Source organism: Chelonia mydas, chromosome 4 (genome assembly GCF_015237465.2).
Source record: "Chelonia mydas isolate rCheMyd1 chromosome 4, rCheMyd1.pri.v2, whole genome shotgun sequence".
Lineage (NCBI taxonomy): Eukaryota > Metazoa > Chordata > Testudines > Cheloniidae > Chelonia > Chelonia mydas.
This window is the reverse complement of record NC_057852.1, coordinates 90,828,062-90,855,114: the sequence shown is the minus strand read 5'-3', so window position 1 is coordinate 90,855,114 and position 27,053 is coordinate 90,828,062. Positions and strand designations below refer to the sequence as shown.

Below are 27,053 nucleotides of genomic sequence, written 5' to 3'. Positions count from 1 at the left end.
TAACACGGCTGCTACTCTGAATACTAATGTTGTTTGCCCTCTTCTCCTCCTCCAGATTTTTTTTTACTCTAATCTGTATATGCTAATTGTAGGGAATATAACTTCTGGAAACAAAATTAAGGGGATATATTGACAGTATGTGGCTGTAAATGGAACCTGATCTATTTTCAGCATGATTTTAAAATAACCCTGTAGTTGCATGCAAATTGTAATATAAATTCATGAAATCATTTTTTATTACAGTAGCCTCTAAGGGTTCAAATCAAAATCAGGGTCCCATTGTGCTAGATCAAGGGTGGGCAAACTTTTTGGCCCAAGGGCCACGTCTAAGTATGGAAATGGTATGGTGGGCCATGAATGCTCATGAAATTGGGGTTGGGGTGCAGGAGGGGGTGAGGACTCTGGCTGGGGGTGAGGGCTCTGAGGTGGGGCCAAAAATGAGGTGTTCAGGGTGCAGCAGGGGTCTCTGGGCTGGGGCAGGAGGAGGAGGAGCAGGATGAGGGACATGCCGCTGCTCCTGGGAGTGCGTGTACGCACGGAGCGGTCCCCGACCCTGCTCTCTGGCTGGAGCACGGGAGCAGCTGCAGCTCCACTCCCCAGCGGGAGCTCGAGGGCCGGATTAATTCGGCGGGCAGGCCAGATGTGGCCCACGGGCTGTAGTTTGCCCACCCCTGTGCTAGATACTGTATAAACGCATATGTAATAGACAAGGTTCCTACAATGAATGTCCCAGTCCTACAAATTATTCCATGTGGATATATCCCTGCAGTCATCTATCTGAGCATAAGGTTTGCTCACATGGTGCACCTGCCGAGACTAGGCCTAATTTGAAAAAAGATGTAACAAATGACCATGACAAAGTAAGGAAGTAGGGAGATAATGAATATAATATCAAATAGTGGCATAGTTCTTGCACAACTTGGTGGTTCCAACTCATCTGAAAGACTTTTTTTTAAATACATAAAAGTCTGCAGCACTTTCTAATCATCATTTCATGTCAGCAATTAGGACATATATGGGTAACTTTCTAATCTATCTAACTTTTTATACCATCACTGTAATATCTGAGTGCCTTCCAGTACTGCATTAAGCTACATGACTGCAAATCTGTCACATTGTTTGTGCTCCCAGTGGAGTAGAGTTTCTTGTTTTGGTAGTGGTTTTTTAAAAATACACCTGTTTCTATGTGTTATATTAGAGAAGGTAAGGTCAAAGAAATGTGCTTTGCACATGGAGCAGAAAGTGATGCAATTTATGATAGTCCTTAATTCCCAGAAGAAGGTTGTTCCCACAGATAAGCTTTACTCTTATTACTAAGGTTAAGATTTTGTCATAGTTATTTTTAGTAAAAGTCACGGACAGGTCACGGGCAATAAACAAAAATTCACAGAAGCCCACGACCTGTCCGTGACTTTTACTAAAAATAACAGGGGAGGGACTTCCCTGAGGGGGATGGGACTGAAGCCCAAGCCCTGCAGGGGGGATGGGACTGACAGCCCGAGCCCCACCACCTGCAGGGGACTCCAGCCCCCGCTGCAGCCATTGACAGCTCCAGCCCTGCCACTGCAATGGGGGCTGAAGCCAAAGAAGTCATGGAGGTTCGTTATGGAATCCCTGACCTCTGTGCCTAAATCATATCCTTACTTGTTACTGTTCCTTCGTGCCAGAGGAACAAAGTTTTCAACTGTCTTCATCTCAGAGCTTTAAATAACCTTTTAGGCATCCTGAGCCCAGGCCACAGAGTGCTTTGAAGATAAGGACTGAGTCCTTAAAGTTGATTCAAAATTCTATGAGAAGCCCATGTAGAGAGTAGAGGTGTGATGTGCTCATGGTAGCCTGTGTTGCTGAAGAGACGCACTGCAGCATTTTGTGCTAATCATAGTTGTGCAAATTTGAGTTTTCTAAGTGCTAAAGGTTTCATGCCCGCATCTATTGCATTGTGGTAGTCCAGCTGAGAAGTGACAGCATGAATAACTGAGGCCAGATCCTTGTTCTCCAGGATGAGACGGAGTCTCCTAGCTAACCGGAGATGGTAGAAAGTGTTATTTGTGGCTGTTATAGGGTGAGACCTCAGCTTCAGCAAATCCACGAGTACAGCTCACCATGGACTGACCTGACCAATTGTGGATGTGAAAACTTCAGTCACAAGGGACTGCAGGATGGCTGCAGACTCCTCAAAATACTTTTCTCTGCTGACCAGCATCACTTCCTTCAGTACTATTCAGCTGGATTCAAATCAGTGACTTAAAGGTGAAAGGTTTCAGAGTAGCAACCGTGTTACTCTGTATCCACAAAAAGAAAAGGAGGACTTGTGGCACCTTAGCGACTAACGAATTTATTTGAGCATAAGCTTTCGTGAGCTACAGCTCACTTCATCGGATGCATTCAATGAAGTGAGCTGTAGCTCACAAAAGCTTATGCTCAAATAAATTGGTTAGTCTCTAAGGTGCCACAAGTCCTCCTTTTCTTTTTGCGAATACAGACTAACAGGGCTGCTACTCTGAAACCTGTCATTAGACTGACAGACACCGATCCCCAGCTCGTTTTCAGAGCTCTTACAACCCCTGCTCTAGGCTGAGGGGCGAGCCTGGCGGCAGCTGTGCCCACACCGAGGTCTCTTCCTCAGCGGCTACCCTCGGGCTGTTTGCTGCCAGCTCCCTCTCGGCGGAGAAGGGGGAAGTCCTGTTTTCCCGCCCCTGGCGATCCCCCAACGCCCGACGTTTGTGTCACGCCATTGATGATCTGGTACGTCCCAGGCCGAGGCCCGGCCCCTGCCCGCAGCCAGCCCCGAGCAGCATCAGCTAACGGCCTAGCCCAGCCCCCCGCTCGGCGGTTACTGCCGGGGGTCCCGAGTCTGCGCGCGCGCGCCCTCTGCAGCGGCTGCCGGGCGGGGCGATGAGTCTGACGCCAACTAACCCCGCCCCCCGCGGGTGTCGGCCGCTCAGGCTCAGCCAGCAGCCGAGACTCGCGTCGGGCGGTGAGGGGGCAGGACCACACTCGCCGGGTTGGCTTAGGTCACGTGCCTCCTCTCCACCAATAGTTGCGCACTAGTGGACGGCGTCTCCCCGTGCCACTGACTGTTCCCCTATTGGTTGCCCCGCCCCCAACGCGCGGAGCGACCAGAGAGAGGACGAGCGTGCGAGATCTCGCGGTAACTGCCCGCCAGTATTTAAGCTCTGAGGAGGCATGGGCTCGGTCTCTGTCCTCGCTTCCCGTCCTGCTGGGTGAGGTGCCTCCTCGGTCCTGCCGCCCCGCTGAGGGCCGCGCCGGCTGGGCAGCAGGGACCGTGCGGCCTGACTCCTCCATGGGGAGCTGGGCCCGGGCCGGCGGCAGAGCGCTCCTCGCCCCAGCCTGGCGGGGCCCTTCCGCACGGTGGGGGCGGGGGACGCCGCTCCGGGGACTCGCGCGCGCCTCTCCGGCTCTGCCCCGCCGCCCCGGGTCGCCGGTGGATGCGGGAGCCGGGTGAGGCTGGCTCTGCGGGTGGCCGCTCCGGAAGCGCGTCCGACGCGGTGGCAGAAAGGACGAGCTCTGCGCAGGTAGAGACGGGCCGGCTCGCGTGGGCCGGCGCCTTGCCGCGGGGGGCTGGCGGGTGACGGGGCTGGCGGCGAGAGGCCTCCACCCCAGGCCGGCTCGGGCGGACCGATGCGTCCTGCGCCTCGGATCGCTCCCTGAAAGCGGGGGGCTGGCTTGTGCGCTGGGCGTTGTTAGCGGGACTGTGCTGCCCAGCAGGGCCGTGGTCTTCCTCCTAGCAAACGCTGGCGATATTACCGTAACAAACTAAAAATCTTCATCCACTGATCTCGCCCTGCGCTTGGCTCCTTGAACAATTCGTTTCAGAAACTGCGGAGCTAACTGTTATGGCAAAGTGTTTAACATCTTTTTTTAACGGAGTCTAGTCCTATGTCTCACTTCAGAGACACTGGCACATTGAAATTAACATTTTGATAAACTGCTCAACCTGCGTTAAATTACTGTGTTGTAAACACTTGAAAATCACGGGGGGAAGCAACTTGCGCAATTAATGTTCATTTAACACATGGCATTTTTTCTCCATGTGGACAATTAAAATTGAGTGCTGTAACCCGTTTCATTTACTGGTTCTTGTCCATCACACGGTGGATAAATTCTTCAGTAAAGCTGTCCATTGATCCTTTTCTAAAAAAAACATTTCTGCTGTATATTGGGTGGGTTTTTTGGTTTTTTACTCCGTTTAAAAGTGTCCCTGAAACCTTTAACAATGTTGATTCTTGTGTAACTATTGCCATGTGCTTTAATCGTTACACTGCTTGAGTACCTCATGTATGCTGTTACAATATGTGTCTATGATTACAGTGAAAAGTTACTAAGTTTTGAAAGGTGAACTTTCACTTTTTAGATATTTAATAGCCACATTAAGTATGAATTAAATACAAAATTATCTTTAGAATAAGAAATCTATTGCAGAAACATGGCTATGATTTTTTTAACTTACTAGGGCTGACCATGGATTAAATGGCTACCAGTTTAGGAAAGCAAATATTTGCTTTCCTAAACTTGAACCATTGACTTTTTGCTTTAGAATCTGAATTGATTATTAATAGTTGGATTGTATACAAGGGATTCTATAGAATAAAACCTAAATTAGGGCTGGCTGTTATCACTAATTTTAAAAAGTGAACTTACATTGCTTATCTATCGAAAATGTTGAACTTTAAATGTTTTAAACATAACATAGTAATGTGTCCTTTAAAATATTGTGCAGATAAATGGTCACATGTGACTGAAATGCTCATGAAGACACCTCTTAGGAATGAAGAAGTTCCTCTGCTGGAAAGTAAGGGATTCTAATTGAATGAAAGTTAGTAGTTTGCCTTGATGGTTACTTTGTGGTAGATAGTTGGCTGATAAATTGTAGGAATTTTTATGAAATACCTACAAATCAACACTAAATTACAGTGAGTTTGTTGAGAATAATATGGTAAAGGAATTTTATGATTAGTAAAATTTCCCCTTTTTTGCTTTGCCCTCTTAAGGCAGACTGTGCTTTAAGTGGCCAACACAGAGGGGTATAGTAATTCTCTCTAAAACCCAGAGGTGAGATTAAAACTCTTCTCTGGATCCTGTCGGGAGGAACAAACTCATGAGAAATCCATTTAACGTGTTTCAATTCCTTTTGAATAAAATTGTATCTGTTTTCTTCAGGTTCATTGACTTGAACCATGGGTGCTAGCATCAGATTACCATGCTTAGCTTTACTTTATGGTGTTAGGGAATTACTTGTGATCACATGAAGCTTTTCCTGGTTTCAGAGTCCTCCAGAATATATTTACAATTATCAGGTGCCTAGATGTACTTCATAGAACTTGCAAGACACTAACATGAATCTCCTTGAATGTGAAACTACCCTAAGGAGTGACAAATTCTCAGGTATGTAATGTAAACAGGAGCATCAGACTGAGGTGGGTGGGGACATATTTGTCACCAGTTGAAGTAAATTTGTGTACCTAGCCAACTTTCCAAGACCCTTTCATGGAAACTTAACTGTGCCTCAAGAGAATAAACATTTCAGTGTAAGATTGTCTGGGAGTCCTCTGCATCATAACTTTCTTTTGCAATGAATGTTTACTAGTAATAGCTGACAGTGTAATTCATTTCAGAGCTATAATTCATGTCACATGACTACTCAATTCAATTTATTGGCATAAAGTAAGCTATAAACTTGGTAGCTTGGCTTTCATTCTTGGCTCTCTGAATGTTGTCATAGCACTAAAAGGCCTTGTCTACATTACAGCTAGATTTGCTATTTGGCTCAATTTTAACATACCTATAGTTTAAATCCTAGTGTGAACACCCCAAAATTGAAACCTGGCTTAAATTGATTTAGCTGACCTCCACTTTAATTGGAAATGGCTGAGGAAAGCTGGAGGCATGATGACAAATATATTGCAATTGTGAATTATTTTGCTGGTGATGAAACTTTTTTCTTCCACAGGGAAAAATGAACAAAATAGAAGGGATTCAAACTTGCAGCTCCTGCTTTGGTGAAAGTGTGGTGGTGGTTACAGACAACAATTAAATGATTATGGATGAAATCAGTAATGTATAATGTGCTTTTCTAGCCATTACTTATCTTACTGTTTTTCTAAACAACAGTTGATCACTTCAGTTTGCATGGTTAAATTTTTGACCCAGCTCATGTTTCAGTTCTGAAATGGAATAAAAGTCATTCATCTTTGAATTTACTTTGAATAAGTTGTCTGGGATTTTGAGACAAAATTAGTGTTTGGGGAATATTTTTTACACTATATTCAACTAATAAAGAATTTTGAAGTACAATGTACCTGGGCGTTTTTGCATACAAATGCAGCAGAGCATTTGAAGCATGAAGAGGAGGAAGTGGATGAACCTGAAACATTAGATACAGTTCCTATCCCAGCATCTCATTGCAGATGACTCGGACCTTTTCAGGCATGAGTATTTCTGCTTACACCTTGCATATCTGGGTTACAATCTAGTCAATAGGCCACTTACACAATGAGACAAACAGGTCACTTGTGGTCCACAGATTGAAGCTGAAGTAATTTATCAGGTGGGGCAGATTCCACCAATTAATGACTTGGGGAAACCCTGTGTAGTCAAAATATAAAACAAATTACAAAAAAGCATAATTTACCCTAACACTAAAATTAACCTTTGTTTTAGGGTAGAAAGACACCAACCTTAGTCACCTTTTTTGAAAAGTCAGTCTTCATAAAACTTGAAGACACCTTAATGTTTTCGTGAGAGTGGTTTCCTACAGACATTTACGTAGTAAAATAGAGAAATGTTTGTGAAGTGCTGTCCTTACACTTATTCCAATTGGCAAATGAAGATAACCTGTGCTTCAATCCTGTGTTCTTTGTAGTGGCAGGCCATGGAGTGAGTTACAAGCCTACTCTGTCACTCTATAAAGAAAGGGGTGGAGCATGCTATTGTATTGTCTTCCTTAGTCTCAAAACTCATCTAATGGCCTTGCAATTGTCCACGGAGTTAACTAAAGTAGTATAACCAGGCATTTACCTATGACCAACAGCTTGGGATAAGGGGTTCAGGTTGTGGGAGGGAGCTCTGGGCTAGGGGTGCAGGCTTGAGTGGAGCTGGGAGTGAGGGCTTTGGGGTGCAGGAAGGGGCTCAAGGCTGGGGCAGGGAATTGGGGCATGGGCTTACCTTGGGTGGCTTCCAGTAAGCGGCGCAGTGGGGGTGCTAAGGCAGGCTTCCTGCGCCCTGGAAGTGGCCTGCAGCAGGTCCAGCTCCTAGGCACAGGGCCCACAGGCATAGGAAAAACTATTCTCCCCCTACTGTTACTTGCACCTGCCTGTCAGCAGTTTGAAATAGGCCACCCTGACTACTGCTACAGAGGTGATTTTTTTCCTCATGTTGATAGCCCACTGTAATTGGATTGTCTCGTTAGAACTGACCCCGCCCCCACTTGATAAGGCAACTCCCATCTTTTCATATATTGTGTGTATATATCTTCCTACTATTTTTTCCACTCCATGCATCTGATGAAGTGGGATTTTAGCCTACAAAAGCTTATGCCCAAATAAATTTGTTAGTCTCTAAGGTGCCATACATACTCCTTGTTTTTGTTGATACAGACTAACACGGCTACCACTCTGAAACTTGTATTGGTGGCCCCTTTCACAAAGCAAGCCTCTCAGTGTGACCTTCCCTACTCCCTCCCCTTATAAATTAAAAACATTTTTTATATTTAACACTATTATAAATGATGGACCCAAAGCAGCGTTTGGAAGTGGAGACAGAGCTCATGACCCCTTGAGAGGTCGCCATCCCCAGTTTGAGAACCCATGCTATAGAGCAAACACATCATTTAGATATGCAGTCTTGACTTAAAGGAATGGGGAAGCCACCATATCCCTTAGATAAATTGTTTCAATGACTAATTAAGCCAGTTCATAAAAATTCATCTCAGATTTGTTGTGCACAGTACCGTTTTGGAGGGCTTGGCTGGATTATATATATTTTTTCTTTTGGGCACGTGTTCCACTTTAGCTTCTTATATGGAGTTTCAGAAGAGGCTGTGCACCTGATGAATAAACTGTTAATGAGGGCATAGTGCATTTTCTTTTCATGTCCACATTACATCCTAGGTTATATGCAAAAAGAAAAGACAAATCTTGAATAGTACTTCAAAAAAAATTTGGGGGGGAGGAGAAAGGACCATTAGTAGATGGAGACCATACTAGAAAAAATGTAAATTGTTGAAAGCAGTGTAGGAGAATCACCAAAATGTAACACTTGAGAATTAAGACCTAAATGCTCAAAAATAAGTTTAATTTTTAAGTTTCAGAGTAGCAGCCGTGTTAGTCTGTATTCGCAAAAAGAAAAGGGATACTTGTGGCACCTTAGAGACTAACAAATTTATTTGAGCATAAGCTTTTGTGAGCTATAGCTCGCTTCATTGGATGATGTAGCTCACAAAAGTTTATGCTCAAATAAATTTGTTAGTCTCTAAGGTGCCACAAGTACTCCTTTTCTTCTTAATTTTTAAGTTTTTGGGCCCAAAATCCAGACCCCTTCCCTACAGTACTGCTGGGAGCTTTTGGAGTAAGTATTCAGCACATTAGCTAGCGCTGCCATATTGTGCTATAGATTACCTTTGCTGGCTATAATGAGAACTAAAAAGGGAGCTCTAAAATATCTTGTAATATTGGGTTTTACCAGCTTGAATTAATGTCTTCTAGCATAAGATCCAACAATCATGCAAGTAGTTAGAGTTGGACTTTGGAAAAAATGCCTTTTAAATGTTAAACTCTAAGATACCAACTCCATAACTGAATGTATATAGACTTAAAATGCAAGTATTTTAAAACATATTCCTCTCTCTTTATTTACCTACCAAGACCAGAGTCTTCACCTTTTACAAATGTTTATTCTTTTACTGTGGTGAAAGCATTTTCCGCCCCCAGTTATCTGTCTCCTTTGAACCTTTTTTGCTCTCGCTATAGGACTTTATTGTTACTTCACTAATGTACAAATTTCTATACACTAATGGAATACTTGTAGCAGGTGTTTCTCAGTAAGCTCCACTCTACCACTTGCTAACTCTTAACTTTTCAGTAATTACAAATGTCAAATGCAGATGATGTGGCATGAGAGGGGTGTGCAGAGGAATAGTAATCCAATGAAGTGAGCTGTAGCTCACAAAAGCGTATGCTCAAATAAATTTGTTAATCTCTAAGGTTCCACAAGTCCTCCTTTTCTTTTTGCAGATAAAAGGAAAACCTTTGTTTCAGAACATACTCTTTCTAGAGGGGTTTGTAAAGATAAGAGTAGACAAATATTCCTTTGTAACCAAGAGAACAATTGTTCAGAGAATGTAGTCACCCACAACTTAGTTTATTGCTCCAAAGTCTTCAGTGCAAATGAGTATTGACTATTCTTGGAACTAATGCACATGTAAGTTAAATGAAACTGGCCACTTTCTATATATGGAAAATATCTGCCAATATTTGTTTACATGGAAACTAGAGTTTTTTAATGCACAGCTTTTAGAATGGTTGACAAGTTTTACAGTAAAATTGGTTTTACTACAAAATCAAAATAGTTTTAGATTTTAAACATCAAACAGAAATGTCAATTATACAGTGAGCACTTTTAGTGTTCTGGAAAATTAATACTTTACAATACGTTAATATAATTATGAGAGAAATCCGTTAATGGCCTTTCTATGTTACATGCATATGGTTTATATTTTGTAAGAAGTGCTGTACATAGATTGTGGTTTTGAATTGGTGATGTTTAAAAGTATAATACAAATTGATTGAAAAAACAGCTGACTTCAGTGAACATCCAGTGTCTTAGACAATTTACTCATTTAATTTTGGAGTAATTGAGATTCATGGAAAGCTGCAAAAAATATTGTATTAAAAATAATGGAATGAACAGACTTTGTTTAATTTTTAGGTACATTTACACAAACAAAAGGAGTCAATGACTTATTCCTATTAATACAAAATTATAACCCCCACTCTGATTAACTGATTGGGATTAATTATATTTGTATGGCAACTTTAACATGTAGAGCAACAAAGTATGATATTACATGGATATTGTGACTTGGCATCCAGGAATAAGCTGGAGCAAATGCAGTCAGTGAGGAAGCATAAAAACTGTTGGACTACGTAGGCTGTGATTCTGCAGGCAGATCCTTCCAGCTGTATAGTGTGCCAGTGACTAACTGGATAGTGTCTTTTTAAACTTTTTTTTATATATATAGTTATATTTTATATATCTATAAAAACTTTCGCAGGCACTATGGTAATACAAAAAATTTCATTTTTCTCTAAGTTCACTGGAAGAGATCTAAAGGAGAGGTGGAAGGCATACATTCTCAGGTGGCACTGGAAAATAGTTACTCTAAATCACAAAGAGCCGAATACTATTATCAGTCACACAGATATAAATTTGAAGTAATTCAGCTGAACTTAGTAAAGTTACGCTGGTGTAACTAATGGCAGATTTGAGCTTGATATGTGTTTTCTTACATCTTGTAGACTTTGCTAGAATGTATAGCTTGTGCACCTGAGATCGCTACTGCTTCTCTCCCTCCCCCCGTTTTCTCTGCACTCTGCGTGTCTCCTGTTTTGAATCTGGTTGGTGACTGCAAATTTAGGTTAGCCCTGACTGACTGTTCAAGCATCAGCTCCTGCTTTGAGTGGAATTGACTGAACATACAAGATTGCTGTGAAATTTATTTAGCAGGTGTTTCTCCAAGTTCAGTTTTAGGAGCTAATTGTCAATCAAATAGACATTGAGAAAATGATAGCTGAACATCCATTCATTTGTTTTTTGTGCTGGCAGCCCATTAATGAATTAAAGCTACTGTGTCATCTGGCCTACTTTCTTTAAATCAGTGGCTGTTACCACCAGTTTGAGAACCATTGATCAAAAACAAAAAGGGTAAATTAAGAAATTACATTTCTTTAGCCTGATTAACAATGCTCGTAATCTCTGCAGCAAACATATGGGGCAATTAAAGAACTTTTTAAAGGAGGTGACCTAAATGGTAGTTCATCCATGCCAGAGGTTTTTGCTTAATCTGGCAGTATACTCAATATTGTCTTTTGATCAACAAAAAAAATACAAAACTTTTGAACAACTTATTTATCAGACTAACCATTCAGGCAACCATTTAATTTGGGGCTCTGACAAATACTGTATTGACAACTCAGTTCCATAACTGGGCTCAACCTGTTTTTATTAGAGATGGCCAGAGCTGAGAAAGTCAGATACAAACTTCCTGAAATGTGAGCTGGCTTAGGTATGGTGTCCTGGTTAAAGTCTGTCATTAGTGTTGTTTTTTAATGACTGTATGAAAGTAATAAAATATTTTAAATAATATATTCAGTTTGTTTAATTTTAAACTTTTATAACATACTGAGAAGGATGTTCCAGTTCCTCCTACAGATGTATAAATGTTGCATGAATGTGAACTGTCTTTTTTAGACCTGTAATATACAAAACTACAGGCATGCTTTCAAAAGGAAAGTATACCCCTACATACTGCATATTATGGTGTTTGTGATTTAGTCCTTACAATAATACTTTAATTAGTCCACCAGTTAGTTTTCTTCATGTTGGATACTTTTTGAATTCTGGATAATGGATATAATAGGGAACTGGTTTCCCCAAAATGTCAAATCATTCCACACATCTCAGTCCAGACTCTGCTTCTTGGCTTCTTTTTTGCACTAAGGAAAAAGATACAAAGCCATGAGGCTTATGATTGTTGATGACACTATGATCATTTGGGTTTCTCACTGTCCGCATATAAACCCTCTTCAAAGCTAATGTTTTGGGGTGTTGTTGGCATCTTGATGTCAAGTGCCTATATTGACTGACTTTTGCTTCTGACCCTGATGTCAAGTTATTCTGGATGTTTTCCAAATCTGTTGCCTATACACCAGCTGCTTTGGCAATGGGTGTGTCAGCCATGAGCTTTTGTGTGTTATTGCCTGGGCATCGGGTATGTGAGCCTCAGGCACTGAGGAGTTGGATCCAAGTGTTGACAACTACCCATGTCATCTCTACCATTAAGATAAGCACTGGCCATGGATTGAGCCCCATTGGAAGTGGCTCTTTCTGTACCTCTTCTTAGTCCTATTCTTCCTTGGGCCTGAGTAGAGGAGCCTCTCATGTTAAAAGTGCCTAACTCCTGTTGACTTTCAGTGAGGCTTAGGCTCCTAAGTCACTTCTGAAAATTTAGCCTATACCTGAGGCCTGCAGTCTTTATTAAAGTAAGATTCCTCAGACTTTAGGTCCTGGGACTGCTTATTGATTACCTAAAGCAGGGAGCCTTGCAGGCAATGCTTGAGGAAGAATGAGTGGTTACTTACCATAGTAACTCTATTCTTTGAGATGGTAGGGAGAATCCATGCAACCAACCTGCTATGCTTCCCCACTATTTTCTAATCTTTCAAGAGATGCTTGAGTTTGTAGAAGGAACAGAGTGGTGGTTGGGCTGTGAAGACATAGGCAGTTGTGCAAGAGTTGTACACTTGTCTGGCCTGTACCATGGCAATGCCTGTAGAACCACTGTTTCTGTGGTTGGAAAATGTTCCTTTTGCTTACATATTAGATTTTAAAAAAATGTATAATGCTTTGTTCTACATCTTTTTACATCTCATTTCAGAAGCAGCTAACAGTTGATGCTTTAACAAGTCAGTCCTTCACTTTTCTTTGTATAGACAAGCAAAGGCTAGAGGCTGAGTGACATTAACTGAAATGTACTGCTGTGAAGGTTTTTCTGTTTAGAGGTCTTTGAAGTAAAGATCAGAAATTATTCTCTCTCACACATATGCTTCTGATGTTTTCAAATGGGACTGCTCTGATATAACATACGTAAACACTGAACATAAAAAGTCGATTGTTTTCAGCATTATCTAATTAAAGGAGAAATCTCTAGAGAATGAACAGAATGATTTGCTACTTCCAGATTAATTATGCATCTAAATATGTATTTTAAAACTCAGACAAGGTTAATTTAGCTGAAACTCATAGCATTGATCCTAATAAAACCAACTATTTGAACCTTTTTAAAATGTTGCTCATAAAGAACTTGCCCTGCTGTACCTATTGAAAAGCCGGGAGGCGGGCAGGTGCAAGCCCACCTTGCCCTGCTATAGTTGAAGGTAACATAACTATTGAAAATGCAATTTAATGGAAACTGTTAAATTAAGATACGCAAATCCTGAAGTAAGTGAAACTAACTATAGTTATATATTCCATCCAAAAGTCTATGTTAAGAATGAGAGCACATATTAATAATTTGAGTAATTGACATCCTTGGCAATGAAAGTCTGCAGATCTATTACAATGGGTTTTTCACCTGCTTGCAGTTCCTTAGAGGCAGAACCAGACCTGTAAATCAATGCAGACTGGGATTACCCACACCCCTGAAGACTTCATCAGTTCAGTCTGCCTCCAGCAGCTGCAGGCAGGCCTAACTCACCTTCCTGCTCAGAGCATCACCAAAAGGAGATCTTATTCAGAAATTTCAGCTCATTGGTTGCAAGTTTGCGACTGTGCAGCAAGCTTATTGGGAATACCTCTTCAGCTACTAAAGTTTGCTGGCTGCAGCAGTTTCTAGCCCAGCATGTCTAGGCAAACCTCTCTGATGTCAGCCAGGAAACCAGAGGAATAGAGAGGTAATCAGGAAAGGCCCTAGAAACACCCAGGCTACCTTCACCTTGCCAATTACTTACCAGATTATCTAACATACACAAGCCACCATGTCCACCTACTATGCTATCCACCTCAGCTGCTCACCCCACAAGCCACCACATCCCCTTGACTGCCAACTAGACTACCTGGCCTCTGCTCACCCTGTGAGCCACGATGCCCTTCTGACTGAGCTATCCACTGCACAATCCCACCGTGCCCTGCTAATGGAGCCATCCAGCCTCTGCACACTGTGTAAGCCACTACACCCCACCATTGGCCATAGAGAGAGGAGAGTGAGAGTAGCCCAGAGCTGGAGAAACAAGCAGATGGTAAGGGACCTCTTGGTCCACCATTTACTTCCATAATAGGGGTGGGGGAACTGGATAGAGGTCTGGGTTAGCTTTTATGTAATCTGTTTTGCTTTCTGTGGGATTCAGTGAGACAAAATAGCTGCTTAGTGTGAAGGCTTCCGCTGCCCATCACTCTACCAAGGCCTCTGGAAGCATCTTTAAAATTCAAAGAGCCAACTAGGGTTCATCTCAAAGACTGAATGCTCTCAAGTGTTACATTTTACTGGACAAGCAAAGCAAGGGCCTACGCTTAACTTGATTCCATTTGTCTGTAGGTATCCGGATGCCTATCTCCCACCTACCTGGACACAGGTGTAAATCATGCTTATCAATAATTTCTCAATTCAAGGGTAGCTAGCATGTTTCTAGCACAGTTTCTTCTCCAATGAGTGTGTGGGTATATTTTTAACACCTAAGTGTGTCTGCGAAAACACTGTTGGAACCTGATTTGTAAGTGTGCTGGGTGGGGACTCAAGCCTTGTTACAAGTATGTTTGGCTATAACTGTTTGAAAACTGTTTCAGACAGGATTACAAGCCCCACCATGGATAGATTCTAAAACACCTGGACACCTTCTCTTGCTTGGTGATTGATCTGTGTTTGCTAACCTACAACCCTCCGGGATGCTTCCCAACTCACAGTGGATTCTCACCCAGGCACCAACATCCCCATACTACATTACCATGCCTACTGGTGACCTTGTCGCCCAGTGTTGGTGTATACTCCACCCATCCAGTGGCCTGGGTGACTCTAGGTGCATGCTTCCCAGCACCTGGTAGCCTTATGGACCCGTGGTTGCAGGCTCAGATGCTCCCCAACCAGTTATGGCAGGTGCCCCACCTGTACAGTGGCCTCTGCTTCCACAAAAGAAGAATGCTTCACCCCCTCTCATCATCCCATCCTGCATTGGGAGGAATCTCACCTACCTGTTGGCCTCTGTGTCCTAGCTGTTACTCCGCTTAACCCTTTGTAGCCTATGATCCAATGTCTTCATGGATTCTGGGTGGTAGGCAGCCTTTGCTGGCTGTGCTGAGGCTTTGCTGATCATGATGAGTGTACCTCAGTGGTTCAGGGGCTTCCCCCTGTCCAGAGTAATCTTCCATTCCTGTCAGTGCCAGCTACAGGCTCTGTGCTGCCCCTGAAACTGCTAACTGAGGGATGGGGAGAATAAGAAGGTAGCCAGCCAGCAACTCTCATGCCTCTAAGATTCTCTGGTGCAGGATGAGCTCCTCTCAGTTCTGTGCAATCCCAAATCTACACCAGGACAGGAAGGTCTGGAACAAAGAGTGTCCTTCCCTCTGGTGACACAAGAGAGGTACAGCTCTTAAAGATGAGAGCCCCTCAATGCCATCAAATCCATCTTGAGCTCTGTGTTTGAGAGCTCACTCCAATGAGCACTATGGAATCGGAACTTGCAGAAGTAATAATTTCCTTGTCCTGTCTCAGAACTCTGACTCTGTATTGAAATGATAGCATAGAGAATTGACACCCTCTGCTGGGCTTTACTTGGCTGCATGACCATGACTTCTGGAACAGGGGCTGAGTGCTTTGTCTTCTCTTGCCATCTCTGTCTCACAGAGTTCTCCTGTCCCCAACCAGACATCTCTGGGATAAATAGCACTTGTAAGATTCAAATACCACATTGTGGCTCTGAGCCTCATCATGGAAATGGGTTTGGGGAGCTTTCCTCCCTCTCTCTGTGCACTGCATGTATACCCCTCCCCCCGTTGGGAAGTGACAGATGAATGCTGTGCATATAATCAGTCAGCACTAAGCAGAGAGATCAGAACATAGGAATTGTCATACTGGATCTCAGTGAGCTGCTTTTTCAAGAACAGAGTTCCCCTTCACTCAGCTGCCAGTCCCCTCGCCCTCTGGAGCAGGGGCCGGGAAGAAGGAGCTTGGTTTGTTTGCTTGTAAGGCTGATGGACCTTTTTTCCTCCTTTCTTCTGTCACCCAGCATGGGCTCCAGGGTCCTTCCCACCTGGGTGTGGAGCCTAGGGCAGCTTGGGGTTAGCGTCACTGCCATGACGGAAGTCAAATTCCCTTGGCATGTTGCTGATGAAGACCTCCCAGGAACCACTAGCCCCAGGAGGTCATGTGCCACATGTATGTAGAATTCTTGGTGGTTTGTCCCTGCTCCAAGCTCTTCAGCCAGCTACAGGATTGAGGTGGCAATGTGGCAAAGAAATGACTGGTGGAGATGATGATAATCATTCACTCAGCAAATCATAGTGCTTTAGAGAAATGTCTGCTCTAAAGTCACAGGAATCAGTGGACAGGGTGCATGGACCAGTGGAAATGGCAGCACCATCATTTCCCTGCTATGTTTTACCAGGAATGCTAGTTAAAGAAATTGCCCTCATAATGAGACATATTGGTAACTTTGTGTAATCATCTTCCCTTCAGTGGGGTTGCCAGAGTGATACACCAGCTTGTTTTCAGACCCAGTACTTCATAGGATGCCAGGTGTACCATGACTCAGGTTAAAGGTACTTCAGCTAGTAGGCCCCAATAAGCACTTGAACTGCCTCCAGAGATCACACTCCTCCCAGGCCCCTCAGAATCCTCATCAGCCATCTGCAGATGTTGTAATTATCCCCAAACCAAGCATTATAAAATGAGGACATTTTGAGATAAAGTTAAAAGTGTGAATGTCTTTCAAGAAGGCTTAATTCATGGACTCTTTCATTTTTGGGGAGTCATCAGATGATGCTGTTGCAGATGGTCTTGCTGCGACTAGCATTTATCTGAATGTACAGGCATTTGATCTTGGGTAATTGCTTATTGTGACCTGGGGTGCAGTTCTCTTAAGAAGCTGAGTTTATTCCCTGTAAAGCTTGTTTCCTGCTTGGATTTCTCTTTCTAAATAACTTTCTTAGAACTAGAGCTGCTGCCTGCAGGTTATGCCTACACAAACAGGGCAAGCATAACATTTCATGGCCAAGTCGAAAATCAAAGTGATCACTGATGACAACACACTGTACTGAGAAAAGGAGTACTTGTGGCACCTTAGAGACTAACCAGTTTATTTGAGCATGAGCTTTCGTGAGCTACAGCTCACTTCATCGGATGCATAGCATATCGTGGAAACTGCAGAAGACATTATATACACACAGAGACCATGAAACAAAACTTCCTCCCACCCCACTCCCCCGCTGGCAACAGCTTATCTAAAGTGATCATCAAGTAGAGCCATTTCCAGCACAAATCCAGGTTTTCTCACCCTTTCCCCCCCCCCCCGCCCCACACACACATACAAACTCACTCTCCTGCTGGCAACAGCCCATCCCCCCCCCCTTTTTTTTTTTTTGAAACCCCTCTTTATAATGCGCATGATAATCAAGGTGGGTCACCTCCAGCACTAATCCAGGTTTTCTCACCCCCCCCCCCCCACACCCCCCCCTTTTTTTACCAAAAACCACACACACAAACTCATTCTCCTGCTGGCAACAGCTCATCTTACAATGTGCACAGCAATAATCCAAGTTTAATCAGAACGTCTTGGGGGGCGTTTTGCAGGAAAAAAACAAGGGGAGACAGGCTACCTTGCATAATGACTTAGCCACTCCCAGTCTCTATTCAAGCCCAAATTAATAGTATCCAATTTGCAAATGAATTCCAATTCAGCAGTTTCTCGCTGGAGTCTGGATTTGAAGTTTTTTTGCTTTAAGATAGCAACCCTCATGTCTGTGATTGCGTGACCAGAGAGATTGAAGTGTTCTCCGACTGGTTTATGAATGTTATAATTCTTGACATCTGATTTGTGTCCATTTATTCTTTTACGTAGAGACTGTCCAGTTTGACCAATGTACATGGCAGAGGGGCATTGCTGGCACATGATGGCATATATCACATTGGTGGATGTGCAGGTGAACGAGCCTCTGATAGTGTGGCTGATGTTGTTAGGCCCTGTGATGGTGTCCCCTGAATAGATATGTGGGCACAGTTGGCAACGGGCTTTGTTGCAAGGATAGGTTCCTGGGCTAGTGGTTCTGTTGTGTGGTATGTGGTTGTTGGTGAGTATTCGCTTCAGGTTGGGGGGCTGTCTGTAGGCAAGGACTGGCCTGTCTCCCAAGATTTGTGAGAGTGTTGGGTCATCCTTCAGGATAGGTTGTAGATCCTTAATAATGCGTTGGAGGGGTTTTAGTTGGGGGCTGAAGGTGACGGCTAGTGGCGTTCTGTTATTTTCTTTGTTAGGCCTGTCCTGTAGTAGGTGACTTCTGGGAACTCTTCCGGCTCTATCAATCTGTTTCTTCACTTCCGCAGGTGGGTATTGTAGTTGTAAGAATGCTTGATAGAGATCTTGTAGGTGTTTGTCTCTGTCTGAGGGGTTGGAGCAAATGCGGTTGTATCGCAGAGCTTGGCTGTAGACGATGGATCGTGTGGTGTGGTCAGGGTGAAAGCTGGAGGCATGTAGGTAGGAATAGCGGTCAGTAGGTTTCCGGTATAGGGTGGTGTTGATGTGACCATCGTTTATTAGCACTGTAGTGTCCAGGAAGTGGACGGCTGTTACTCTGAACACTGTACTGAGTATTTAAGATTGGTTTTGCACAGTGAATTGTATGGAAGCAAGGTGTATAGCCACTTTCAAGATACTGTGTGTGTTTAGTGTCATTAGAGGAAAAAATAAAGAATGGTCCTCGAATCAAACCCTTTAATTGAAAGTAAAAAGCAGGCAGACCTTTTTAAAGTTAAGAATAATGAAAGAAGCTCAGTTACAAGACGATGTCCTGAAGAAACTCTAAGAAAGTTCTGAGGAAGAGAAGGGGGAAAAAATCTTACCTGATAATGCACAGTCACTGTAGGGGGAGATGCTGCTATTACAGTATTATTTCTGTAGGTCTGCACATTTCTGAAGCTGGAAAACTACAGCTTATTTAATTCAAATATTTTTGGCATGAACTGACAAAAGATGTTCATAGGATTGTGTGAATGATGCCAAATAATGAAACCGGAAAGCAACAAAGCAGTGACTTCACATAGTTTACAAGAATCCTGAGCACTAGATTTGGTTGCTCCTGACTTCAAAATAAAGGAATACTTCACTGACTACTGCAAACAGAATGTCTAATTTCCTCCTCCCCCTCCCCAGGAAAACTACCTCGAAATGGGATTACACAATCCACAGTAGCTAGTAAATTCCCATGTTTTTGCAACTGACTATAGCCCATAATTTATAGGCAGTCAGTTGGAGAGAGGTATTGTTTGTGATAATCCAAATTGCACCTTCTAGTCCACCCACAAGCTAATCATACAGTGTGAATTATAACGTCAAATTCATCTTAAGAACTGATGTGGGTAATCAAAATTTATCCAGGACTAATTTAAAGTTATGTTTGCAAATAACAAAACCATGTATTACATCTTATAATGTGGACTAGCCTCTGAATCGTCTTTATTTTTCTTACTACAAATGTGTCATGTATAAAAAACAAATTAAACATACAAAATCACACATCTTCTTTACACTATTGAGCCCCAGTTTCACCAGTGTGTGTTTACAATAGATGGTAAATTCAGTAACAGCAAGAGATACAGGTGATCATTCCCATCCCCAGTTTCAATGAAGTCACACAAATGAGGGTCATTCTTGTCAGTTGCCAGCTTGTGCAGATCAAGGAGTGACTGGTTCACATTCTTTTCCAGGTGCAAGGCACACTCCATTGCTGTCAACCCAGGAGTGGGTTAAAGTACAGAAATAGAGAATCGTGCTTTGTTCACAGCCACAATCTAACAAAGAAATGTATTAAAATATACAAACTATATTCATCAGTTTGTATGTATATAGTCCTCTTTGAACTTCTCTAGGGCATTACATCTTTTTATTCACATAGTATGTCAAAAGTAACCTCACAGTTACATCAGCTCATAAATGTATTTTTCAGGCTCTCCTGTAATTTGAGGTATGACTAAATGAACATCTCAAGTGTTAGGCCATAAGTCCTTTTCTAAGTTCATTTGGTCTTTCTGATCATGGATTTCCCACCCACTACCCAAAAACGTTTACAGTCAGCTACTCCCAGGAAATAAATATTGATAATTTAAAGTTATTACTCTCAATTTTCCAGGCAGCAGCCAAGATAGCAGAACTGCTGCATCTTACAGAAGCCATTTTCACCTAATTCATTAATTTTTTTATCTGTTCTTGGGAAGGAAGAACAATGCCTTTGAGTTTTCAATAAGATTATTTTTCTGACTGCCTGTGTTGTGTCCTTGTCTCATTACTCAGAAGCAGTTGAGATCACAGGTCCTGATCCCCCACTCCTTACTTAGCTACAACTCCTTTTGAACATGATAGGAATTTTACCACAATTAAGAATGCAGGAACAGACTTTTTTCCCCCCCGGCATCAGTTTCCCTGAAGTAACTTGGACTGGATCTGTAATGAGCTCTGCATGAGTGGAGCCCTGCTGATTTGTAGGATTGGCTCCTGAGCAGTTTTCCTTCCAATTTTTTATGTCCATATGGGAATGAATTTTGTTATGTGCACCAATATGGAGGTGATGTGTGGCGGGGGTGGGGCCAAGGGGGTTCGGCATGTAGGAGGGGTTTCAGGGCTGGGGCAGAGGGTTGGGGTGCAGGTGGGTGAGGGCTCTGGCTGGGGATGAAGGGGCCAGGGTGGGGCTGGGAATGAGGGGTTTGGGGTGCAGGCTACCCTGGGGAGAGAGGAATTCCCCCAGCCCTCTCTTGCCACAGCAGCTCGGGACTGGAGGAGAGCAGCTCTCTCTGGCTGTGGCAGCTCTGGCTGGGCTGAGCCGGGTTGGGGAAAGGGTGCCTCTCCCTGGCCACAACAGCTCCAGCGGGGCCAGGCCGGGGGAGGGGCACCTCTCCTCGCTGCGTGGCCCTTGATAGTCTGCTGCGTGGTCGCACAGCTTAGAGGGCACGTAGGTCCTGAATGAATAATGGATCTACTTTGAGGGATTGATATTGCTCCCACTGGCTTCTGTGGTGCAGGATCAGGGCTGAAGATCCAAAGAAATGAAAGAAACATCCAAAGAATTGAAAGAAACATTTCCATAATCAAAATGGTCTTTAGATTCTCCTTCCTTTCCAGGTTTCTCATTAGCCTTTCAAAATATTGGCAAATTGTTGATTCTCAGGCATTTCAATATGCCTTTCCCATGCTAACAGATGTTTAACCATTGTAGTTTGTACACGATCCAGTATGTACAATTTATATATATAATCTCCCTCTCCCCCAACTTTTGCATTTTACTCATCCCCTTATATGATAAGCTCTTAGGGGCAGGGACCAAGTCTTCTCTGTTTGAACAGCACTAGGACTTCTGGTTGAGACCTTTGGGTTCTCGTATAGTAAAAATACTAAATAAATAATTACAAATTTGCCAGTAGTTCCCCATTAATAATCAAACTACCCTTTACTTCGCTCACTTCTGCTGCATTTTCCTCTGCTGTTGTGTCTGGTTGTAATAGTTCCATATTGGGAGCATATCTGACAAGCCGTCAGTTTCCCTTTGAGACACTCTGTGCTCCCAAGGCTCCCTCTGTGCTTTTACTTTTAGAGCTCTGTACGTACCACAGAACATTTTGATTAAAACACTAGACTGATATAAAATGAACATGGCACACATTAAATGGATTAAAAACTGGCTAACTGATAAGTCTCAAAATGTAACTATACCTGGAGTATCATCATTGAGCAGGTCTGTTTCCAGTGCGGTCCTGCAGGGATGGGTTATTGGCCCTATGCTGTTTAACATTTTTAACAATGACCCGGAGACTGGAAGAAAACATAAAATCTTCACTGATAAAGTTTACAGGTGACACAAAAATTGGCGGAGTGATAAACAATGAAGAGGACAAGTCACTGATTCAGAGCAATGTAGAGCGCTTGGTAAATTGGGTGCAACCAAACGTTATGCATTTTAATATGGTTAAATGTAAATGGATACATCTAGGAAGAAAGAACGTAGGCCACATTTATAGGATGTTGAACTCTGTCCTGGGATGCAGTGAGTCTGAAAAAGAGTTGGGGTCATAGTGGATAATCAGCGGAACATGAGCTCCCAGTGTGATGCTGTGGCCAAAAGACCTAATGCAATCCTGGAGCCATTAACAAGGGAATCTCCAATGGGAGTAGAGAGGTTATTTTACCTCTGTATTTGGCACTGGTGCAACTGCTGCTGGAATTCTGTGTCCAGTTCAGGTATCCACAATAACATAATCCACATAACAAGCTCAATCTATTTAGCCTAACAAAGAAAATGTTAAGGGGTGCTTGTTTACAGTCTATAAGAATCTACAAGAGGAACAAATATTTAATAATGGCATCTTCAGTCTAACAGAGAAAAGCATAACACCATCCAATGGCTGGAAGTTGAAGCTACACAAATTCAGACTGAAAATAGTGTATATTCTTAACAGTGAGAGTCATTAACCATTGGAATAATTTACCAAGGCTCGTGGTAGAATATCAATCACTGACAATTTTTATATTAAGATTGAATGTTTTTCTAAAAGATATGCACTAGGAATTATTTTGGGGAAAGTTCTATGGCCTCTGTTATACAGGAGGTCAGACTAGATGGCCACAATAATGATCTGGCCTTAGAATCTACGAATCAATGAAATCATGGTAAGGTCCTCCTGACCATGAAGCCTGATTTCCATGTGTAACATTCATGAGACTGTATCAGTTTTATTTTTATTTTGGAATTGTGACTAGATTAATTTAAAAAAAAAAAGATGCTTGTATGTGGGACCTGTGGGTTTTTTTTTTTTTTTTAAGTACAACAGCATCCCTTCTGGCCAGGCGGAGGGTTGCACCTCAGTTTGGCAGGGCAGTCGACTCGAGGACTCCAGCTGAGTCCTGAGCTCCTTTCTACCGCCCCTGGTTTCTACAGGCTCCTCAGCCTGTCGGGCCGGTTGTCCCATTTTAGGGTACTCTGAGCAGCTTTTCAGCAGCTTGCTGGCAGAAGTTCTCTCCTCCAGCCTGCTGGCTCCTCTGGCAGCTGCTCTACCCCTCTGCTTCCCAGCTTTTTTATCCTCGGAGCTGCTGTGAGGCTGCCAATCAGCACTGGCCGGCCGTACCTGCATTAATCCCTGGGTTGCTGGTATATACATCCCATGACAGAATGACTAAGCCATATGCCACTTTTAAAAGAGAAAGGTACAAGCCCTTACAAGAGTTCCATGAACTGATGTCACCTGTGGCAATATATCACGAAGGGATTGTCACGAAAGCATGGTCTTACTGTTTCTCAGGAGGTCAACACTCTGCAAATTGATGCTCATTTTCAATTCCTTCTTCTTAGTGACCTGCCTCTGATACTGACGGTGGCTATTTTCTGCAGGACGCCTCAGAGTGGCCACACTGAATCTTAACAAATATTTCTTGAGTGGGTGTTGAAAGTAGAAATGCAACTTGACAATGAAATGGAGATGACCACGATTTCAGAAATAGGCTTGTGACATTAGGCTCCTAAATCTATATTTGTAATAAATGGTCAGATTGTGGCCCATCCTGCACACCTGCCCCAAAAAGTAAGGGACGTAAGGCACCTCTTTATGCTCTTGCATGGGTTATCCATTCCATGCATAGCCTTTGTGAGCTGTTACATCCCTACACGAGGGAGGGAGCAGGCAGGAAAGGATGAGGAATGGGTGGAGTCCAGCTGTGCCAGTGCATCGGAGACATATGCTGTGTCACATAGGGCCAGTGCAGGGTTCATTCTCCCCTCTCACGTCCTGGGCAGTAGGGGGGATTAGGGCTGTATATGTGTTGGGGGAAGATTAGCTTCCTGGGCTGCCATGGCAAAGCTGCAAATGAGCCCTAAGTGACTTGAATTTCAAAAGTGCTGAACACTCAGTAGCCGGAAGATACAACAACTGCGCTGTAGTGGAGACTTCAATCCTAAATAGCACCGCAATTATTTTTAGTGGCTAAAGTTGTCTTAATGCAATATGTACAAATGTGTCTGCTTCTCATCCTGCCACTAAGAAGAAGTAGATTTTATCGTGATGAGCAATTCAATTTATTATTGTTGTTACATGAACACCACTGTGCAACTGTCGTGACTACCAAGAGAGGAATATACCTGTTTATTTCTAGATGCACTATGTTCCGTTTATATAGGACATCTTAAGTGTTCACTTCTCTGAGTATAATAATAAGCTGCTTCTTACCCAGAGAGTTTTTACAACTGGTTTATTATGATTTGAAGCGACATCAAAGAAGTCTCATCGGGTTCAAGGAATGTAAAATCGTGGATTTCAAGACTTAATGAACTGGAACATAAAAGCTTTTTAGCCTCTGAAAAATATATTTAGTATATCTAATCCACCATATTCATTATATTGCCATTGCCTTCCCTAAATAAACTGTAACACTTAAATCACAGGCTCCAAGATTTTCCTAACATTAATATATTTCTTCTGTTGTGATGACACAACAAAAATAAGAATTAAGTTGTACATCCCTGAAGAACATTCAGCAGTTCACTTGAAAGACATTTGTGCCATAATTTATGGCAGCAAAAGGTGCCAGGTATTTAAAGAACTTTGTGCCAAGGGGTCTTATCGTAGGGTTAAGAGATTGGTTATGAAGCTTATGCCAAGCCATTAGATATGAATTCCAGATGTGCCTCATCTATGACCCTGTTCTTAGAGGATGGCCTAATTTAAAAGACACCGTGTAAAACAGCATATTTTGTACTATTACAAGCAAATCTAAAAGTGTTATTCAGTTTACATAAGCTTACACTTGCTGGAACTGAATGTTGCAGTGCTGGAATGTTTGGAAAGGCCTAAGGAGTTGTGTCATGCCCCATTTCTCACCACTGCTGGCTGAAAAGGAGGATGAAAAGTGGTGGGAAGGGAAGAAAAGGGGGAATAAGTGGCAAAAAAAAGCTTGTGAAAATCAAAGATTTTTGCCCTTAAATAGTGGAATAATAATGAATAAAAAGGGCATAAGAAGGAAGCAAAAATGTTCTACTGATTAGTTTACCAACCAAGAAAAATAAAGCGCATAATATTGATTGCTTTAACTTACTATAACATCAGTTTTAAGAGGGGAATATTTTCTTTGGAAAATTAAACTTTTAGAATAACACTTGAATTTTTAGTATTTAAAATCTTTTGTTGAGAAATACATTAGCCAAAGTACACATAGCAGCGGGGATATTTTGGAATCTAGAGAGATCCCTCGGTGGCCATAAAGCTGAAAGTGATCTATAGCATCCAAACCCAACATTAAAAGCAATTTAGGATTAATAGTAGATTAGCTCAGAGTTTGCAGTGTGATATGGCAGGAAATGAGAACAACAACAAAACCCACAACCCACTCATTTTGCTGTATACGTGTATATGCAAGAAGCAGAGAGGTGATGGCCCTTCACTCTAGCCCTGGTAAGGCTGCATGTAACTGTGTTAAGGTTTAGGGACCTCAGCACTGAAAGAGACAGATTAATTGGAAGGAATACAGAGAAGAACAATGACAATGATAAAAAGTACCTGAGGGGTTGATTCATGAAGAAAGAGTAAGAGAATTCTATGTCCACCCCAAAGTCACCATTTACCCAAGCAATGTAACTAGCTATAAATACTTGAAGGGTATAACCACCATGAAGGGAGAAGAATTGTTTCAATTGGCACAAGGGTAATAAGATGATAGAAAGGAAAGGAAAGGAAAATTTAGGCTCCGTAGCGCTTCAGAGCCATTGGACTGTGGAATAGCTTTCTAAGGGAAATAGTAGAAGCTTTGTCAAGACTAGACAGAGTACTACAATTATTAGTCTAGACAGAGTACTAGAAAACTCACAGAGGAAAGGACTTAATGGCCCAAATTCAGACCTGATCTAGGCAGATGCAGCTTCAGTGAAGTTAATGGAGTTGCAGCTGCTTCGGTTAGGTTTAAACTTGGCCCAAGTAGTCACGTCCATGTCTAATTTCTATGCCTAACGCAGGGTTGTGAACATCAGGGCACCTAAACAGGCTGGATACCGCAACACTCTGCATTGCAGTGCCTGAGTCCCTTTGTGAACCTAGCTCCTAGGACACAAATGGAAGATTGACCTCTGCTCTTTCCTTATGAAATGTGCTTCCTAGAATCTTATTTTGTATGCTCTATCATCTGGGTTTGGACTCTTCCTCCCTCACACCCTTACCTGTTCTGGCTAGGCCTTCCTGCATGCTGACATCCCCACTTTACTATGGTCTGGTTCCTCTTGGTGAGCATTGCTGCTACTAGAGACTCTTATGGGGAGGACTCCTAATGCCCTCATTTAGGCATCTGATTTTAACTTAAAAACATAACCGGGAGATCTAGTACCATGTCTGATTAAATATAAATTTTACTCTTGCATCTGCTGTCACCAGGGCTGAGTTTCACCTCTTTTGCCTTTGTTTATAGCCCATAACTGCAAGAGCTTGGTGACTGAGGTACTTGGTCAGCATGCTAAATAGTCACTAATAATCTTATCAGCCCCGTTTTAGAACCAGTAGGGATTTTCCCTAGACCTTTGTGGTTAATTAGACCATCCCTTTTATTATGTGTTGCTGCCCCCTGTGGACAGGCTGTCTGAATACACGGGTGCTGTTTTCCACTCTCTGTGTCCTGCAAACCCAACTTAAAATAACCCAGGGAAAGAAGTTACATCTTCGTTCACAGAGTCCCATTTAAAAAGAGGAGACAAGTCTCTAGGCCTGGCCCTTTCACTGAGTGAATTCAAGGGTCTATCCTGAGCCAACTTGAGAACTATTTTTTCCCATCCATAACATATATCACTAATGGATGGAAAAAACAATTCAGGCTGCTTTCCTTCCTGCTGTGGCATAAGGGACAGGGACTTCAGCACCATCACACTGTAACACTTATGATTATTTTTCAGTTGACATGTTGAAGTATTGAACAACGAAAGTAAGAACTGACTGCAGGGTGCCAATAAATCAGATACCCAAGTCAACCTGTTTTCAAAATTTCTGATGACTTTCCAAGTATAATTCTTACTGGCTCAGTAAAGTTCAAATTAGGATTCCA

The 27,053-nt window shown here is 42.7% G+C and overlaps 1 long non-coding RNA gene and 1 other non-coding gene across 3 annotated transcripts; both read left to right on the top strand.

Moving 5' to 3' along the window:
• Positions 1–3,091: 3,091 nt before the first annotated feature.
• LOC114022200 lies at positions 3,092–11,382 on the top strand. Of its 2 annotated transcripts, XR_006290100.1 has the most exons (6): positions 3,092–3,240; positions 3,282–3,536; positions 4,742–4,813; positions 5,289–5,406; positions 5,972–8,495; positions 9,222–11,382. It is a non-coding gene; the product is annotated as an uncharacterized LOC114022200 (long non-coding RNA). The 2 variants fall into 2 exon arrangements; XR_005225181.2 differs by having other exon boundaries at positions 3,158–3,536.
• LOC114022204 lies at positions 5,000–5,117 on the top strand. Its single transcript, XR_003566405.1, has one exon. It is a non-coding gene; the product is annotated as a small nucleolar RNA SNORA26 (small nucleolar RNA).
• Positions 11,383–27,053: the final 15,671 nt, after the last annotated feature.